At 42.3% G+C, this 8,971-nt stretch overlaps 1 pseudogene; it reads left to right on the top strand.

Moving 5' to 3' along the window:
- The first annotated feature begins 303 nt into the window (after positions 1-303).
- On the top strand, positions 304-2,458 carry LOC135529941 (general transcription factor II-I repeat domain-containing protein 2-like; annotated as a pseudogene).
- Positions 2,459-8,971: the final 6,513 nt, after the last annotated feature.

The following is an 8,971-nucleotide window of genomic DNA, read 5'->3' as shown; positions in this document are numbered from 1 at the left end:
AGAGATACGATTCAACATTAGACTGGGTATCAGTCAATACCCAGTCTAATGTTCCCAATTGGAGGCAGCTGAGTATCGTTGCCTATAATTGGGGATCATACTTAGTGTCTGTGATGTTGTTTTGTATATTTCTTATGTGTTACGTACTTCACATCGTGTTGTTTTCATAAGTTTCTCTGTAATTATAATGTGGAACTCTACCCCTTGGTCTAATTATTGATATGACGGTCGTGACACTAGGTGTTATTTTAGATCATGGGTGTCAAACTCTGGCCCGTGGGCCAAATTTGACACAATACCAAATTACTACTAGAGCTGGCCCGCCGGTATTATACAGCGCATTCACCACTAATACTACGAATCCCATAATGCTCTGCTGTTTTCGCGCGCCAATCAGGACAGGACCTAGAAACGCTCTCTCCTCTGTGACAGTAGTCATAGCAACATAGACGCTACAACTGTCAGCGAGCTAACCCTTTCCAAAAATGGCGAAAAGAAAGGCAGAAAACAGGAGCTTTCTGGACAAGTGGGAGTCAGAATATCTGTTTACATATGTAAAAGACAAACCTGTTTTGTCTTGTTTGTGGAGTCAACGTGGCTGTAAGTAAGGAGTACAACATTAGACGACACTATGAAACAAAACACCATGACAAATACAAGGACCTGGACATGACTCAAAGGAGCCAGAAAGTAGAGGAGATGAAAAGAAGCTTGGTTTCACAACAGAATATGTTTAAAAAAGCCACATCACAAAGCGAGGCTGCTGTAAAGGCTAGTTATATAGTGGCAGCAGAGATCGCAAAATCAGCCCGGCCCTTTAATGAGGGAGAGTTCATGAAAAAGTGCATGATGAAGGTTTGTGACCTCGTATGCCCAGAGAAAAAACAAGCATTTTCAAATGTGAGCCTGAGCAGGAACACAGTAGCTGATCGCACATGTGATCTTGCCACCAATCTGTATGACCAGCTGATGGAAAAGGGAAAAGATTTTGTTGCGTTCTCCCTCGCTGTGGATGAGAGCTGCAACGCATCTGATACTGCTCAGCTGTCAGTCTTCATCCGTGGAGTGGACTCAAATCTGTGTGTTACGGAGGAGCTATTAGGATTCAAATCAATGCATGGCACAACCACAGGAAAGGAAATCTTTGAGGAGGTTTCCAAATGTGTAACTGAAATAAAGCTGCCGTGGGATAAACTCGTTGGATTAACGACAGATGGTGCGCCAGCGATGTGCGGTAAAAAGAGTGGACTGGTGGGCATGGTTCGGGAGAAGATGCGGGAAGAGAACTGTGCAGGTGAGCTAACTGTTTACCACTGCATCATACATCAGGAAGCACTGTGTGCCAAAGCCCTAAAGATGGAACATGTTATGACTACAGTAACACAGGCAGTTAACTTTATAAGAGCCAAAGGTCTAAATCACCGCCAGTTTAAATCTTTTCTGGAGGAGTGTGGTTCGGAATACGCAGACGTGCCGTATCACACAGAGGTGAGATGGCTAAGCAGAGGAAAAGTACTGAACAGATGTTTCGAGCTGCGTGAGGAAATATGTCAATTCCTGGAAACCAAAGGGAAGGATACAGCAGAGCTCCGGGAGCAAAAGTTCCTGTGTGAGCTGGCCTTTCTCTGTGACATCTCGAGCCATCTCGATGCGTTGAACCTTCAGCTTCAGGGGCGGGGGCGCATCATCACAGACATGTACGCTGCAGTGAGGGCCTTCAAAACTAAACTGTGCCTGTGGGAGAATCAGATGCTGCAAGGAAACCCTTGCCATTTTCCCTGCTGCCAATCCATAAAAGCACAGATCTCTACCGCCGTGTTCCCATGCGCACAGTTTGCTGAAAAACTCAGTGTTCTCGCCGCTGAGTTTAGCCGGCGATTTGCCGACTTCGATGCCCAGAAATGCAAGTTTGAACTGCTTAGTAATCCCTTCACAGTTGATGTGGAAAATGCACCAACCAACATCCAAATGGAGCTGATTGAACTCCAGTGCAACGACACGCTGAAGTCAAAGTATGATGCTGTGGGCGCCGCACAGTTTCCACGGTTCATCCCTGACACAATGCCTCAGCTCCGCACCCAAGCTGCTCAGATGCTCTCCATGTTCGGCAGCACTTATCTATGCGAGCAACTTTTCTCCTCGAAGAAGATGACCAAAACAACTCACAGGAGACATCTGACTGATGAACATCTTCGCTCGATACTGAGGATTTCTTCAGCTCAGAGCTTGAGCCCAGACATTGATGAACTAGCATCCAAGAAGAGATGCCAGGTATCTGGCTTGGGCACATCAGATTAGACCAGTGTGCAATTATTAACGTTTTCTTTATGCACTTTTTCTTGCTACAAGGCATGGGCTTGAATGGTTGATTGATTTATTATCATTTTATTTGTAAAATTATTAGCCAGTGGAAAAAGTTTATTTTGGTATTTAAATCAGAAGGCTGCAAATAGAAAAGAGGCATACAATTTTTATTTACATTTTATTTATTTAAGAAATGAATGCCATTGATGTGTTTTTTCATTTGAAATTCGATTTTGCATGTCTCCACTATTAAATTATATATTGTATGGTAATAAGCGATGCTTGTTCCATATTCAATGTTAAAGCAAAACTTGTTTGGGTCCATATTAAAAGGTTAATTTGTTCAATGTTGGCCCGTGACTATGTTCAGGTTTTACATTTTGGCCCACTGGGTATTTGAGTTTGACACCCCTGTTTTAGATTCTGAACTCTGTAATCACACTTTAGGAATGTGACCAAACCACCTGAGGAACATTACCAAGGTGCAGCCGTTTCTCTCTCAGTCTGATCCATGCTTTTATTACAAGCAGGCTAGACTACTGTAATGCTCTCCTGTCTGGTCATGTTATAATGTTTAAATCATCCATGCTTTTATTACAAGCAGGCTTGACTACTGTAATGCTCTCCTGTCTGGTCATGTTATACTGTTTAAATCATCCATGCTTTTATTACAAGCAGGCTGGACTACTGTAATGCTCTCCTGTCTGGTCATGTTATACTGTTTAAATCATCCATGCTTTTATTACAAGCAGGCTAGACTACTGTAATGCTCTCCTGTCTGGTCTAGCCAATAAAAACTTTGGTAAACTACAAAACATACAGAATGCAGCAGGGTACTGACCAAGACCAGACAGAGAGAACACATTACACCGGTTTTAAGGTCTCTGTACTACAAAACATACAGAATGCTGCAGGGTACTGACCAAGACCAGACAGAGAGAACACATTACACTGGTTTTAAGGTCTCTGTACTGTAAAACATACAGAATACTGCAGGGTACCGACCAAGACCAGACAGAGAACACATTACACCGGTTTTAAGGTCTCTGTACTACAAAACATACAGAATGCTGCAGGGTACTGACCAAGACCAGACAGAGAGAACACATTACACCGGTTTTAAGGTCTCTGTACTACAAAACATACAGAATGCAGCAGGGTACTGACCAAGACCAGACAGAGAACACATTACACTGGTTTTAAGGTCTCTGTACTGTAAAACATACAGAATGCAGCAGGGTACTGACCAAGACCAGACAGAGAGAACACATTACACCGGTTTAATGGTATATGCACTGTAAAACATACAGAATGCTGCAGGGTACTGACCAAGACCAGACAGAGAGAATACATTACACCGGTTTTAAGGTCTCTGTACTACAAAACATACAGAATGCTGCAGGGTACTGACCAAGACCAGACAGAGAACACATTACACTGGTTTTAAGGTCTCTGTACTGTAAAACATACAGAATGCTGCAGGGTACTGACCAAGACCAGACAGAGAGAACACATTACACCGGTTTAATGGTATATGCACTGGCTGCCTGTGTGTTTTGAAGTTCATTATAATATTCATGTGTTTTAGAATTCAATATAATATTATTCTATTGGTATTTAAATCAATCCACGATTGAATACAGATTGTTCACCCCAATACATGTCCGACATGCTTTTAAGTTATGTACCCAGTAGGTCCCTCAGGTCCTCTGGCCTTTTAACTATCCCAAAGCCAAGGACCAAGAGGCATGGAGAGGCAGCCTTTTAACTATCCCAAAGCCAAGGACCAAGAGGCATGGAGAGGCAGCCTTTTAACTATCCCAAAGCCAAGGACCAAGAGGCATGGAGAGGCAGCCTTTTAACTATCCCAAAGCCCAGGGTTAGAGTTGAAGTTAGAGTTGAAGTTAGGAATGAAGTTAGGGTTAGAGTTGGATGCCTTATAACTAACTATTACTTTGCCCCCAGCCTCTAGAATAGCCTGCCAGAGAACCTGAGGGGAAGTGAAACTGTGGATATATTTAAAAGAGATCTTACAACACATATTTATAGCTTTGCTTTTCCTAAGGTTGGTTTTTGGTTGTTCAGTTGTTATTGTTATGATTTTGAAGCACATTGGGTTGCATTCCATGGTGAAGTTGGAAGTTTACATACGCTTAGGTTGGAGTCATTAAAACACTTTTCAACCACTCCACACATTTCTGGTTAACAAACTAAAGTTTTGGCAATTCGGTTAGGACTTCTACAATTGTTTACAGCCAGATTATTTCACTGTATCAAAAGTCCATTTCACATTAAAATAAAGTGGTGATCATAACTGACCTAAAACAGGGAATTTTTACTAGGATTAAATGTCAGGAATTGTGAAATTGTGAAAAAGTGTTAATTCATTAATTCATTCATAACACAACATGCTACATCATTCATAGCAAACAACATGCTACATCATTCATAGCAAACACAACATGCTACATCATTCATAACACAACATGCTACATCATTCATAACAAACAACATGCTACATCATTCATAGCAAACACAACATGCTACATCATTCCTAACAAACACAACATGCTACATCATTCATAACACAACATGCTACATCATTCATAACAAACAACATGCTACATCATTCATAGCAAACACAACATGCTACATCATTCCTAACAAGAACAACATGCTACATCATTCCTAACAAACACAACATGCTACATCATTCATAACACAACATGCTACATCATTCATAACAAACAACATGCTACATCATTCATAGCAAACACAACATGCTACATCATTCCTAACAAACACAACATGCTACATCATTCCTAACAAACACAACATGCTACATCATTCATAAAACACACTTCATTTTGAAGTTAGAGTTGTAGGGTTAGGGTTAGAGTTGAAGTTAGGTTTAAAGTTAGGGTTAGGGTTAGAGTTGAAGTTGAAGTTAGGGTAAGAGTTGAAGTTAGGATTAGGGTTGAAGTTAGAGTTAGAGTTGAAGTTAGGGTTAGAGTTGAAATTAGGGTTAGAGTTGAAGTTAGGGTTAGGGTTGAAGTTAGGGTTAGAGTTAGGTTGAAGTTAGGATTAGGTTTGAAGTTAGGATTAAGGTTGAAATTATGGTTGAAGTTAGGATTAGGTGGACATACCTCAGTCTGTACATTAGCGTTAGTGATACAGTGATCTGGACCTACCTCAGTCTGTACATTAGGGTTAGTGATACAGTGATCTGGACCTACCTCAGTCTGTACATTAGGGTTAGTGATACAGTGATCTGGACCTACCTCAGTCTGTACATTAGGGTTAGTGATACAGTGATCTGGACCTACCTCAGTCGGTACATTAGGGTTAGTGATACAGTGATCTGGACCTACCTCAGTCTGTACATTAGGGTTAGTGATACAGTGATCTGGACCTACCTCAGTCTGTACATTAGGGTTAGTGATACAGTGATCTGGACCTACCTCAGTCTGTACATTAGGGTTAGTGATACAGTGATCTGGACCTACCTCAGTCTGTACATTAGGGTTAGTGATACAGTGATCTGGACCTACCTCAGTCTGTACATTAGGGTTAGTGATACAGTGATCTGGACCTACCTCAGTCTGTACATTAGGGTTAGTGATACAGTGATCTGGACCTACCTCAGTCTGTACATTAGGGTTAGTGATACAGTGATCTGGACCTACCTCAGTCTGTACATTAGGGTTAGTGATACAGTGATCTGGACCTACCTCAGTCTGTACATTAGCGTTAGTGATACAGTGATCTGGACCTACCTCAGTCTGTACATTAGGGTTAGTGATACAGTGATCTGGACCTACCTCAGTCTGTACATTAGGGTTAGTGATACAGTGATCTGGACCTACCTCAGTCTGTATATTCCGTCCCTGGATCCAGATACAGCTCTACCTAAAGTTCACACAGATTTAATTTGTTAAAATGGCAATATCTACCTTTTCGAGTAACCCAACTAATCCACATAGAATTGTGTTATTGATCTGTCAAACTGCTGTAAAGCCAATCTTAGTAGTGGTAGATCTGTTATTTGTTAGATTTTTCAATGCTTACCGTTTGTAAGTTTTGTTTTTGCATCTTTTGCAAAGAGCTGAAACAACAATATTTTTGGTTATGGAAAACACAGTGGTTTATATGGTACAATGATTATCTACATTAGACACAGTGCTTCAGGGCATTTAAATCTGAACAAAATGTGAGGTACACAGGCACACAAAAACTGTCTGTCTGTCTGTCTGTCTGTCTGTCTGTCTGTCTGTCTGTCTGTCTGTCTGTCTGTCTTCACTGCTGAGTTGAAAGGGTCTGGAACGACCTTCTGACCTGTAAGAAACACATAAACAGACTACAGCTAGTGACAGGTTAAAACACTAAAACATTATTTACTCCAGAAAGATGAGGGGAGTGTTGATGGTCATATTATTTACTCCAGAAAGATGAGGGGAGTGTTGATGGTCATATTATTTACTCCAGAAAGATGAGGGGAGTGTTGATGGTCATATTATTTACTCCAGAAAGATGAGGGGAGTGTTGATGGTCATATTATTTACTCCAGAAAGATGAGGGGAGTGTTGATGGTCATATTATTTACTCCAGAAAGATGAGGGGAGTGTTGATGGTCATATTATTTACTCCAGAAAGATGAGGGGAGTGTTGATGGTCATATTATTTACTCCAGAAAGATGAGGGGAGTGTTGATGGTCATATTATTTACTCCAGAAAGATGAGGGGAGTGTTGATGGTCATATTATTTACTCCAGAAAGATGAGGGGAGTGTTGATGGTCATATTATTTACTCCAGAAAGATGAGGGGAGTGTTGATGGTCTCTCCCTTCTTCCTACCTCTCCTCCTGTTGTGTTGTCTCTTATCAGTGTGGTTGATGTCAGCATAGGTCACATCACCTGGACCGGATCCACCTGGAACTAAACACAGGAGAGAGAGAGGATATTAACACAGACTGGACCAGGTCCACCTGGAACTAAACACAGGAGAGAGAGAGAGAGAGAGGATATTAATACAGACTGGACCAGATCCACCTGGAACTAAACACAGGAGAGAGAGAGGATATTAACACTGACTGGACCAGATCCACCTGGAACTAAACACAGGAGAGAGAGAGGATATTAACACAGACTGGACAAGATCCACCTGGAACTAAACACAGGAGAGAGAGAGGAGATTAACACAGACTGGACCAGGTCCACCTGGAACTAAACACAGGAGAGAGGGTATTAACACAGACTGGACCAGATCCACCTGGAACTAAACACAGGAGAGAGAGAGGATATTAACACAGACTGGACCAGATCCACCTGGAACTAAACACAGGAGAGAGAGAGGATATTAACACAGACTGGACAAGATCCACCTGGAACTAAACACAGGAGAGAGAGAGGAGATTAACACAGACTGGACCAGGTCCACCTGGAACTCAACACAGGAGAGAGAGAGGATATTAACACAGACTGGACCAGATCCACCTGGAACTAAACACAGGAGAGAGAGAGAGGATATTAACACAGACTGGACCACCTGGAACTAAACACAGGAGAGAGAGAGGATATTAACACAGACTGGACCAGGTCCACCTGGAACTAAACACAGGAGAGAGAGAGGATATTAACACAGACTGGACCAGATCCACCTGGAACTAAACACAGGAGAGAGAGGATATTAACACAGACTGGACCAGCTGGAACTAAACACAGGAGAGAGAGAGGATATTAACACAGACTGGACCAGATCTAACTGAAACTAAACACAGGAGAGAGAGGATATTAACACAGACTGGACCAGATCCACCTGGAACTAAACACAGGAGAGAGAGAGGATATTAACACAGACTGGACCAGGTCCACCTGGAGCTAAACACAGGAGAGAGAGAGAGGATATTAACACAGACTGGACCAGATCAACCTGGAACTAAACACAGGAGAGAGAGAGGATATTAACACAGACTGGACCAGATCCACCTGGAACTAAACACAGGAGAGAGAGAGAGGATATTAACACAGACTGGACCAGATCCACCTGGAACTAAACACAGGAGAGAGAGAGGATATTAACACAGACTGGACCAGATCCACCTGGAACTAAACACAGGAGAGAGAGAGGATATTAACACAGACTGGACCAGATCCACCTGGAACTAAACACAGGAGAGAGAGAGAGGATATTAACACAGATTGGACCAGATCCACAATGGAACTAAACACAGGAGAGAGGGAGGATATTAACACAAACTGGACCAGATCCACCTGGAACTAAACACCTAGACCAGCTGAGAGAGGATAGTCACATTAACACAGACTGGACCAGCTGAGAGTGGACATTCACACAGACTGGACCAGCTGAGAGATGATATTAACACAGACTGGACCAGATGAGAGAGGATATTAACACAGACTGGACCAGCCTAGAGAGGATATTAACACAGACTGGACCAGCTGAGAGAGGATAGTCACATTGACACAGACTGGACCAGCTGAGAGAGGATATTAACACAGACTGGACCAGCTGAGAGATGATATTAACACAGACTGGACCAGCTGAGAGAGGATAGTCACATTGACACAGACTGGACCAGCTGAGAGAGGATATTAACACAGACTGGACCAGCCTAGAGAGGATTTTAACACAGACTGGACCAGCTGA

This window comes from Oncorhynchus masou, unplaced genomic scaffold (assembly GCF_036934945.1).
Source record: "Oncorhynchus masou masou isolate Uvic2021 unplaced genomic scaffold, UVic_Omas_1.1 unplaced_scaffold_1214, whole genome shotgun sequence".
Lineage (NCBI taxonomy): Eukaryota > Metazoa > Chordata > Actinopteri > Salmoniformes > Salmonidae > Oncorhynchus > Oncorhynchus masou.
Note: the sequence above shows the minus strand (reverse complement) of the source record. Positions and strands in the feature narration are given on the sequence as shown.